A 12,124-nucleotide genomic window follows, 5' to 3' on the forward strand; every position below is an offset into this window, starting at 1 on the left:
AATATATTAAGTGTTAGAAGGAGGAGAAGAAGAAGGAGGAGGTGGCGGTGCAATGGCAGCAACAGGGCACGTGGCAAGACTAGGACACGTGTACAGACATTTCCTTGTGTGACCGTATTATTTGTCTAGATGCTCCCAAATTTTGCCGCATCTCTTTGAGAAATTTTTCATTGTGATTAGAACACAAGTGGTAAATTACGTGTTTTATATAAGTGGTGGAAAATTGTATTTTTTAAGTTATTAGCTTTTTAATATATATATTTCACCATTTGTATAATGACACGCTGTGTTCGGATTATATTGAAAAATCTCTCCATCTTTTTATTTTGGTTTTAATCTCTCCATCCACGTTGTCATTAGTGTAGAATTGAAAAGAAAAGAAGGATAAGAATAAAGACAGATCGCCATTAGAATTTGTTTGGGAAAACCCATTGACTCTCTCATCCAGCTGTGTTATTAGACAACCTTTTATGAATTCAATGTCTTTTTATCGAACAAGTTTTTAGGTATGAAAATGAAAATAGAAACTAGGAAAGTTTTGACATAGGCATTTTTTTTTTGTACAACGATATATAACTAAGAGGAGGAGAACTTCGGCTAAGCTACTGATGTGGTCAAATTTTCATATATTTTATCATATATCTCCTTTGGATTTTGTATATATGAATGAGTTAAATGCACTAAATTCTATTGTTTTATTATATAGGCATTCAATACCAGACTTATATGAAAAAGACATGCATTACGGTTAGAAGATGAAACTGCAACGGTTTTGGATATCAAAGTGACATGAGAATGCTATTCAGTAAATTTTAAGAGAGATGTTGATGCACAAAATCAGTGAGGACTTTGGTACAACAGAAAGTGTTATGTTTGTGACCTTCGCAAGATTGTTCAGGTCACTAGTGTGGATAAATATGTAAATGGATAGGTATTGGGAAGCAAACACAAGATGTACGTGGTTCACCCAGATTGGCTACGTCCACGGAGTAGAGGAGTTCTCATTAATTGTGAAGGATTTACACAAGTATATAGGTTCCAGCTCTCATTTAGTGAGTACTAGTGAATGATTTAGTACAAATGACATTAGGAAATATTGTGAGAGAATGATCTCTATTTATAGAAGAGAGTTTCTAGTTTCATTCTGACATTGACACGTGTCGTGTTGTGATTGGCTTTTGATGTTGACACGTGTCGCGCTACGATTGCCTTCTGATGTCGACACGTGTCGCGTTGTGATTGGCCTCCTGGTTGGAGGGAAACTCTTCTGGGTCCTTGATGGTATAACGTTGACCGGTGCTCAGTAGTTTTGGGATTGGTCAAGTATGGTACAAACAGTGCTCCCCTAAGTTCCCGAGTAAGGGAAGCTCCTCAGTTGGGGACTTGCAAGATCCAAGCCATTGAGTAATCACGAAATTTCTAAGTACCGAAGTGTGGTATCATTTTCACTTGCCTTATCTGTCTCATATGTAGATGTGGCATCTTCTCTGGAAGTACTTTTCCTCCATCCAGGGGTGGTATCTTTAACCGATGAAGATGCACAAGGTAATGTATTAATTTCACTTGAAGCTTACTTGTAGTTTCGGGCTTGGTCAAGTGCAATACAAACCCTATAGTAGGAGTCCCCCAAGTCGCCGAGCTAGGAGATTTGCCGAATGAGGTAACAGACAAGGTAAGCAATCAGACTTCCAAGCAAGCAACCTGGATCAGAGGTTCGACTTCGGCTTCCGGTTGATTGTTCTCCGTCTCCTTGTGTCGTAAACAGCAACAAGGATAAGGAGAAACAAATGGAGAATAGATGATATGAGATACTTTTGCTTTTGAAGAAGTAACTGTCCACGAGCTTATTCTTGAACTGGGCTGAAGGGTTTTTTGGTTTCCTCCAGAGTATAAGGCCGACTCAAGAATTTGAGGGTCAAAACAAGTCCATCAAATCTAGAGTACGTTCGACCCTGATGATATGGGATACTTTTACTGTTGACAAAGTAGTGGATGTATCGGCACGTGTTCAGTTACGCTTGTCTCCACATGCTTCCTTGTATCCTTCTCACTTGCCCTATCTGTTCCTCAAGCAGATGTTGTATCTTCTCTGGAAGCATAAGATGTTGAAGATGAGTACTCGAGAGCAATGCCAGGTAAGTAATCAAGCAAGGGGTTCCAGGCAGTTAGTTTCTGACTGGAAGCTTGATTCTAAGTGTTGACTGATTGCTCTCTTTCTCCTTGTCTTGCAGGTAAGAACAAGGCCAAAGGAAAAGATAGGGGAAAAGCATGATATGAGATACTCTTGCTTTTAACCCTGATGATATAAGATAGTCTTGCTCTGGTGTGGCTTGTTTGCATAGGTATTATCGGGGAAAAGAAGCTGAGTATTTCGAGAGACTCTGCTGAGAGTGCCCTCTCAGATATGAAGAAAAGTTGAGCATTTTTTTTTATTTGCAGGTCTGCCTGGCTGTGGAGGATGATGGTCGACATATATAAGAATTGTCCCAACAGCGAGTGGTAACGCTGTTCATTTACCCTTCTCGATCATAGCAATGTAGTGGTAGCTGCAAGATTTATGTGTTTTAACTTTGTCAGAGCATTTTGAAAAAGTGGTCTGTGGTATTTGGAAAGCTGATGTTGCGTGTGAAGATTATAGACAAGCTTTTTCCAAGGAAATCTAGCTCTCGAAGTTCGGAGAGCGGTGCCTTTTCGGTTTTCAAACAAGCAATCTTGTCGGGGATCTGGCTCTAGAGATTTGAAGAACGGTGCCTCTTCGATTTTTGAGAAAGCAATCATGTTGGGAGTTTGGCTCTTGAGATTCGGAGAGCGGCGCCTCTTCGATTTTTGAGCAAGTAATCCTGTTGGGAGTCTGGCTCTCGAGATTTGGAGAGATGTGCCTCTTTGATTTTTGAGCAAGTAATCCTGTTGGGAGTCTGGCTCTCGAGATTCGGAGGGCGGTGCCTCTTCAATTTTTGAGCAAGCAATCTTGTTGGGAGTGTTTTCTCGAATGTGAGTAAAGGTTGGGCATTTTTGCTAGTCTGCCTTGCCACGGAGCACGGAGCACAAAGGTTGACACACATAGGGACTTTCCAGTTATCAAACAGTGGTGATGTTCCTTTACCCTTATGGGTAATAGTAGGGTAACTAGACCTTCAAAATTTATGTGTCTAAACTTTGTCAGAGATCTTTAGCAAAGTTATTTGTGGTACCCGATGAGCTGATGTTGGGTGTGGAAAATGGTGCCTCTTCGAAATCCGGAGAGTGGTGCCTCTTCGATTTTTGAACCAACGGCCACGTAGCCCTTTCTTTTATAAGGGCACCAATTGTGTGCAAGAAGTACATTTAGAGAGTCATTACTTGTAGGATTTTTCTCCTTATTTTTGTACTTTAGAGATTTATTGTACCTCATTTCTCCTTCATCATTTCTGAAAATGTCTGGCTTATTCGACCGTCGTTTTGACTTGAACTTTGATGAAGAAGCAGCTAGGCCCTCTCAAGACAACATATGGTGCCCATCCTTCTTATCCCCTGCTGGTCCTCTTACTGTTGGGGACTCTGTGATGAAGAATGATATGACCGCTGCGGTGGTGGCCAGGAACCTTCTCACTCCCAAAGATAACAGACTACTTTCCAAACGATTTGATGAGTTAACTGTTAAGGATTCTCTGGCTCTCAGTGTTCAGTGTGCAAGTTCTGTCTCTAATATGGCCCAACGCCTATTTGCTCGAACCCGCCAAGTTGAATCATTGGCAGCTGAAGTGATAAGTCTCAAACAGGAGATCAGGGGGCTCAAGCATGAGAATAAACAGTTGCACAGGTTCGCACATGACTATGCTACAAATATGAAGAGGAAACTCGACCAGTTGTAGGAATCTGATGGTCAGATTTTACTTGATCATCAGAGGTTTGTGGGTTTGTTCCAAAGACATTTATTGCCTTCGTCTTCTAGGGCTGTACCGCGTAATGAAGCTCCGAATGATCAACCTTCGGTGCCTCCTCCTTCTGGGGTTCTGCCTAGTACTGAGGCTCCGAATAATCACCCTTCGGTGCCTCCTCTTTTTGGGGCTCTGCCGATTGCTGAGACTTCTCTTGAGCAACCTTTGTGAAGGTTCCCTCTTGTTTGTTTATTTTGATTCATGTATATGTACATATTTGTAACTTATCAGAGATATCAATAAACAAGCTTTGCTTCATTTCAACGTATTGTGTTAAATACACCAATACCTTATTCACTAAGTTCTTTGAACTTTTTATTTTGTTAAAGCTTGTATGTTGAAGCTTTGTGAGTGAAGCATGTATGTTGAGGTAGTGCTCCCTTAATTTCCCGAGTGAGGAAAACTTCTCGGTTGGAGACTTGAAAAATCCAAGTCACTGAGTGGTCGTGAGACTTCTGAGTATCAAGGTGCAGTAGCATATGGTAGGAGTCCCCTAAGTCTCCGGTTGAGGGAGTTGACAAATGAGGCATTTCCTTTCTAAGTGATAGCCCAAAACTCCTCCTTCATATATATTTGTTATGAAAGTTGTTAGGCCCAAAGAAGAGGAGGCCTAGGCAATTTTTTTTTTCTAATTTTTTTTTCGAATTTTATTTTTATTTTTATTTTTTTGAATTTTCAAATTTTTGAATTTTTGAATTTTCGTATATATATATTTTAAGCTTTGTAGGTGAATCTTTGGTGTTGAAGCTTTGTAGGTGAAGTTTTGAGGTTGAAGCTTTGTTGGGTACCATGAATTGATTTTGCTTCACACTGTCTTGCTTTTGTAGGTGAAGCTTTTGTGTTGAAGCTTTGTAGGTGAAGCTTTTGTAGGTAAAGCTTTTGTGGTGGTGAAGCTTTTGTTGGTGAAGCTTTTATGGGTGAAGCTTTTGTGGGTGGGTGAAGCTTTTGTGGGTGAAGCTATTGTGGGTGAAGCTTTTGTAGGTTAAGCTATTGTGGGTGAAGCTTTTGTAGGTGAAGCTTTGTAGGTGAAGCTTTTGTGTTGAAACTTTTGTAGGTGAAGCTTTGGAGTTGAAGCTTTTGTTGGGTACCATGAATTGATTTTGCTTCACACTATCTTGATCAAGATAGTGTGAAGCTTTTGAGAATTTGTAGTTGTCCTCCATTGATGAAGCTTTGTTGAATTTCCTTTTTTTTGTTTTTGGGAAAACTAGAAATTTGTTGAATTTCCCAATTTCCCTTTTTTTTTATTTATTTTTTTTTTGGGAAACTAGAAATTTGAAAATGTGGGAGAGACAACATATACTAATTTTGCTTCCACACTGTTAAGCAAGAGATTGTGATGCAAGCCACACCTTGTAGTAGTCGAAGGTTTGAATGAACCACATAAATTGAATTTGCTTCGAACAGTCTTGATCAAGAGTGTGTGAAGCTTTCTACGAGTTGTAGTTGCCCTTCATTGATGAAGCTTTTGTTGGCACCATAAATTGGTTTTGCTTCACACTATCTTGATCAAGAGTGTGTAAAGCTTTTGAGAATTGTGGTTACCCTCATTTGATGAAGATCTTGTTGGCACCATAAATTAGTTTTGCTTCACACTGTCTTGATCAAGAGTGTGTGAACCTTTTGAGAATTGTGGTTGCCCTCCATTGATGAAGCTCTTGTTGGCATCATAAATTGGTTTTGATTCACACTGTCTTGATCAAGAGTGTGTGAACCTTTTGAGAATTGTGGTTGCCCTCCATTGATGAAGCTTTTGTTGGCACCATAAATTGGTTTTGCTTCACACTATCTTGATCAAGAGTGTGTGAAGCTTTTGAGAATTGTGGTTGAACTCCTTTGATGAAGCTCTTGTTAGCACCATAAATTGGTTTTGCTTCACATTGTCTTGATCAAGAGTGTGTGAAGCTTTTGAGAATTGTGATTGCCCTCCATTGATGAAGCTCTTGTTGGCACCATAAATTGGTTTTGCTTCACACTGTCTTGATCAAGAGTGTGTGAAGCTTTTGAGAATTGTGGTTGCCCTCCATTGATGAAGCTCTTATTGGTACCATAAATTGGTTTTGCTTCACACTATCTTGATTAAGAATGTGTGAAGCTTTTGAGAATTATGGTTGAACTCATTTGATGAAGCTCTTGTTGGCACCATAAATTGGTTTTGCTTCACACTTTCTTGATCAAGAGTGTGTGAAGCTTTCTACGAGTTGTAGTGTTTGCATTGTTACATAAGGGAAATGTTTGAAGTAGATACAAGAGGGCTGAATAGCTTGATCTTCGTATACCATGCATTGAAGTTGTTGTTGGCTTGCAATAAGACTTTGTTGTTGACTATAACTCTTGTTGGGCGTAAGTGTTCCCCTAGTTGAGTTGTTAAGCTTGAGGGTTTTTGATTATTTGTGAATGCTAGGAGTTCACATGTAAAAGTTGTACCACTCGTCTTCTGGTAGGTGAAATGAATGGTGAGTTGCTTTTATCACTTGATTGGTGGTATGAAGATGAGTTCCTTCATCACGTTTCATCACATTTCATCACCTGGTTGGTGGCACGAGGATGAGTTCCTTTTTCACCTGGTTGGTGGCATGAATAGCAAGTTGCTAAATGATATTAAAGTACGGGTTGTACATTTCATCACCTGGTTGGTGGTATGAAGGAGAGTACAAGTTGTACATTTCATCACCTGGTTTGTGGCATGAAGATGAGTTCCTTCTGCACTTGGTTGGTGGTATGAGTGGCAAGTTGCCAAATGATATTAGAGTACGGGTTGTACATTTCATCACCTGGTTGGTGGCATGAATGGCAAGTTGCCAAATGATATTAAAGTATGGGTTGTACATTTCATCACCTGGTTAGTGGCATGAAGGAGAGTACGAGTTGTACATTTCATCACCTGGTTGGTGGCATGAAGATGAGTTCTTTCTTCACCTGGTTGGTGGCGTGAGTGGCAAGTTGCCAAATGATATTAGAGTACGGGTTGTACAGTTCATCACCTGGTTGGTGGCATGAAGGAGAGTACGGGTTGTACATTTCATCACCTAGTTTGTGGCATGAAGGAGAGTATAGGTTGTACATTTCACCACCTGGTTGGTGGCATGAAGATGAGTTCCTTCTTCACACTTCATCACCTGGTTGGTGAGAATAAGGGCAAGATGTCGAGGCACATTGTAGCAAGTGTTGAATGACACAAAGTATGTTGAACCCTTTCGAAGCACAGTTGACTTATGTATGAATGTGTTGGAATGTATGATTGAACGAATATACTGTGAAGCTGTTCGTTTATTTGTATAGTCTTGTTGACATATACTTAGACTTTGTTTCATGTTGGAAGCATTCATGTTAAAGCTTTAAACCCGAGTGTTTCATTGCTAGGAATGTAAGAGGATTAGGATCGAGTTGTCTAAATCACCTATTTATTGAATTCATGCTAAATAGTCTTCGTTACATACGATGCTGAACGGCTGAAGCTTAACACTTGTACAATGTGAGTTTACTTGTAATAGTACTTTAAGTGATTAGCGTTCCATGGATGGCCAAAGGTCTTGCCATTGGAGCTTCTAAGCTTGTAGGAGCCAGGGCGACTAATGCCAACAACTTCAAACGGTCAATCCCAGTTTGGACTAAGTGTTCCTTTACTCGAGACTCTGTCGCAGCGTAATCTTTTCTTCAGTACCCAGTCCCCAACTTTGAAAGAACGAGGTTTGACCCTTGAGTCATAGTAGTTGGAGATACGCTGCTTGTAGGCGACATTCCTCAAGTGAGCCTGGTTTCTGTGTTCCTCGACTAGATCTAAGTTGAGGGTAAGTTGTTTGTCATTTTCCCTTTGCACGTAGTTCTGGACTTGAAACGTTGCTTGCTCAAGCTCAACTGGGACAACTGCCTCTGTACCAAAGGCAAGTGAGAATGGGGTTTCTCCTGTTGATGTCCGATACGAAGTGCGATATGACCAAAGAACTTGGGGTACAAATCCTGGCTAACAACCTTTAGCCTTGTCTTAGCTGGTTTTCAAAGTTCGCTTGAGTATTTTGTTAATGGCTTCAACTTGTCCATTAGACTGGGGATGAGCTGGGGAGGCAAAACATAAGTTGATGTTGAACTTATAACAGAACATCCTGAACTTATTGTTGTCGAACTGTCGCCCGTTGTCAGTGACTATTGCATTGGGAATGCCAAATCTGTAAGGATGTTCTTCCATACAAAGTCTTCTATTTTTGCCTCAGTAATGGTTGCCAAGGGTTCTACTTCGGCCCACTTTATGAAGTAGTCAACTGCAACGATTGCATAGCGAACCTTGCCCTTCCCTGCAAGCATTAGGTCGATCAAATCAAGTCCCCATTGGGCTAAGGGCCAATGGCTGATCATAGGAATGAGTGGCTCAGAAGGGGAGTAAGAAGTAGTTGCATAGCTTTGACACTTATCACATGAGCGGGATATTCTGATGGCATCTTGGTGGAGTGTTGGCCAATAATATCCTTGGCGAAAAGCCTTGTGTGCTAGGGATCGAGATCCAGCATGATCCCCTCAGACTCCTTCATGTATTTCCCCAAGGACAGTTTTCACCTCTGCAGGCGTAAGGCATCTTAGGAATGGTAGGTTAAAACCCCGCTTGTAGAGTTGATCATTAATGGTCAAGTAACGGGTAGCCTTGTATCGAATCTGCTTAGCTTGGACTTTGTCATTTGGAAGGGTGCCATGAGCAAGGAATCTATAAATCGGGGTAATCCAACTATCCCTCTGTTGTAAGTTGCACACTTCCGTAACCATGGTGCTTGGTGCTGCCAACAATTCGACCTGAATTTTTCTCCCAATCTTGTATTCCACCACTGAGGCGAGGCGAGCCAAAGCATCTGCATGACTGTTTACCGCTCAAGGAATTTGGGTGATCTGGTAGTGGAAGTCCTTGAGCAACAATTGTGTTTGTGCCAGATATGCTGCCATGGAGATATCATTAGCGTCAAAGTTGTTGGTAACCTGGTTAACCACCAATTGGGAGTCACTGAAGATATCAATTTGTTTAACCCCAAGGTGTTTGGCCAAACGTAAGCCTGCTAGGAAGGCTTCATATTCGGCCTCATTGTTCGACACTTTGAATTTGAAACGAAGAGCATACTCCATCGCCACTTTGTCAGGGGTTGTAAGGACTAGTCCTGCTCCACAACCCTGTTGGTTGGACGAGCCATCAACATATAGACTCCATGTTGGGGCTGTTGGTTCTATATTCTAAGCTTTCGAGGGTAATGAAACCACTTCTTTAGGCATAGAAACAATGTCAACAGGATATGTGAAGTCGGTGATGAAGTCTGCCACTGCTTGGCCCTTCTCAGCTGGCTTTGGTTGGTAGGAGATGTCAAACTCACCCAATGCTATCACCCATTTGATCATTCACCCGGAAGTGTCAGGATTTTGAAGTATCTGTCGAAGAGGATGATTGGTAAGCACGATGATGGAGTCTGCTTGGAAGTAAGGGTGAAGTTTTCGAGCAGACATGACCAATGCTAGAGCCAATTTCTCAATGTTGGAGTATCGTGTCTCCACATCTTGTAAGGCCTTGCTAGCGTAGTAGACAGGCCGTTCGACATTACGATCATTTCGAATGAGAATGGAACTTACTGCTGAAGCCGATACCGACATATAGATAATGAGAGTGTCACCAACCTCAGGTTTGGAGAGAAAATGGGCTTTACTCATGTAGTCCTTAACGTTCTTGAATGCCTTAGCACATTTATCAGTCCATGTAACGTACTTCTTACTTCCCTTAAATGCTTTGAAGAAAGGAGCACATCTGTCTGTGGCCTTAAAGATGAACCTAGTTAAGGCTGCCACCTTGCCAGTAAGGCTTTGAATGTCTTTTGAAGTTACCAGTTCCTTCATGTCGAGGATTGCTTTGATCTTCTCGGGATTAGCCTTAATGCCTCATTGGCTTATCATAAAGCCTAAAAATTTGCCAGAGCCTACGCCGAAGGCACATTTTTTGGGGTTCAACCTCATTCGATACCTCTTCAGAATGGTGAAAGTTTCAGATAGGTTGGTGATGTGTTGGTCTGCATGTTTGCTCTTGACTAGCATATCATTAACGTAAACTTCCATGCTCTTCCCAATCTGTTCGGTGAACATTGAATTGACCAGTCTCTGATAAGTTGCTCCTGCATTCTTTAGGCCAAAAGGCATGACTTTATAGCAATATAGTCCCCTGTCAGTAGTGAAGGCTATGTGGTTTTGGTCCGGATGGTTCATGAGCATTTGGTTGTATTCTGAGTAAGCATCCATGAAGCTCAGGAGTTCACACCCTACTGTATAGTCTATAAGTCTGTCTATGAGAGGAAGAGGAAAGCTATCATTTGGGCATCATTTGTTTAGGTCGGTGTAATCGATACACATTCTCCACAAGACCTTTTGGAGCAGGAGACTTTCCTTGGTCGGATTCTTCTTAACAAGGACAACATTTGCTACCCACGTTGGATAATTGACTTCGCGGATAAAGCCTATACTTTTGAGTTTTTCAACTTCTGCCTTCATTGCTTCGTACCGTTCAGCGTCATAGAATCTTCGCTTCTGTCTCACTCACTTAGTTTTGGGGTCAATACTTAAGCGATGACAGATGATATCGGGAGAGATGCCTGGCATGTCCTCGTATGACCAGGCGAAGACCTCAGTGTTCTCTTACAAAAAAAAGATCAATGCCAACCAAATGGGTGGTGTCAAGGTGGTGCCAATCTTCACCATGCGATCCGGATAATCTTTTGAGATAGAGACTTTCTCCAACTCTTCAGCGGGTTGTGCTTGCTAGGTGAAAGAGTCATCTCGAGGATCTTCGGGTTGACTGTTGCCATCGTGAAGATCCAAGTTGGCTTCGTCTGGGCTGGTCTTTATGACTTGGTCGTGTATAGAAAGGGTTTCCTTGGGCACATGCAGGTGATGTTGCTTGACTGAAGTGTTGTAACATGATCGTGCACTAAGTTGATGTTCTCTGATGTAACCATTGCCATAGGGGGTTGGAAATTTCATCAACAACATATGTGTGGATACCATGGCCTTGAGATCATTAATACATGTGCGTCCGAAGATGACATTGTATGCCATTGGACAATGAACCACCAGGAAGTTAGCGGTAATGGTAGCTGTGTAAGGGCATGTACCAATGGTGAAAGGTAAGTGTATTCTCCCCAAAGGTTGCACGATATCACCGGAGAAGCTTATCAAAGGAGAAATCGAGCGATTGAGCAAGTGTTCAGCTACATTAAGTGCCCTGAAAGCTTCAGCAAACATGATATTGACCGAAGCCCCCGTGTCTACCAGGATTCGTCGTACTTCAAAGTTGGCTATGTGAGCTTCCACGATCAGTGAGTCGTTGTGAGGGTAGATGATACCTCTTTTTTCCTCAGGGTAGAAACATATTGGATCCCAGTTAGGCTTTTGATACTTGCCATCCCTGATGTCTTCCACGTGAAACACTTAGTAGCCAGACCTTAAAGCTCGTTCACTATTTTTCATGGCTCTGTTGGAAGATTTAGATATGGGTGTGCCACCACTTATGGAATATATCACATTCACCTGGCGTTGGTTACGGTTACCCCTTGGAGGGTGAAGGAGGAATTGATCAATTTTTCCTTAACGTGCCAAAGCTTCAATATGATCACGAAAGGTGATACACTTCTCGCCGTCATGGCCGTTATGCTAGTGGTAGCAGCAAAATGTGCCCGTGTTCTTCGTGGGCTTGTAATCCGACTGCCTCGGCATATGCTTCGGTATCATGTGTGTTATGCTGGGGTAAATGGCCAAACATGTGGCGTTTAAAGGTATGTATGTCTCATACCTCGGGGTAGGGCCTTTCCTGACACGTCCTTGGCCCACTGTGTTAACTGCCTGGGGGCGGGCATTATCGTGGCGATACCCTTGGTTATCGCGATAGTGTCCCTTACTTCTTTTACTAAAATGAGATTGGTGAGGATGGAAATCTTTCATTTTTCCCTGAGATTGATATGTCTGTTGACTTGGCGAAGCATTAAGTAAGGCATGAGGAGGCACCGCTGCCGTTTGGATGGTTGAGGTCTTCTCATTTGGTTGGATCTGGCTTCCACTTCCTACTTGCTGATAAGGGGTGGCTGGTTACGAAAATTGTTAAAAGACAGTATTCTTGGGTTATTTAACTCGGAATGTAAAGTATTAACATAATATATATAATGGACCATGGAATTTAAAGTGGTTAAGGAAAACTA

Source organism: Malus domestica, chromosome 14 (genome assembly GCF_042453785.1).
Source record: "Malus domestica chromosome 14, GDT2T_hap1".
Classification (NCBI taxonomy): Eukaryota; Viridiplantae; Streptophyta; class Magnoliopsida; order Rosales; family Rosaceae; genus Malus; species Malus domestica.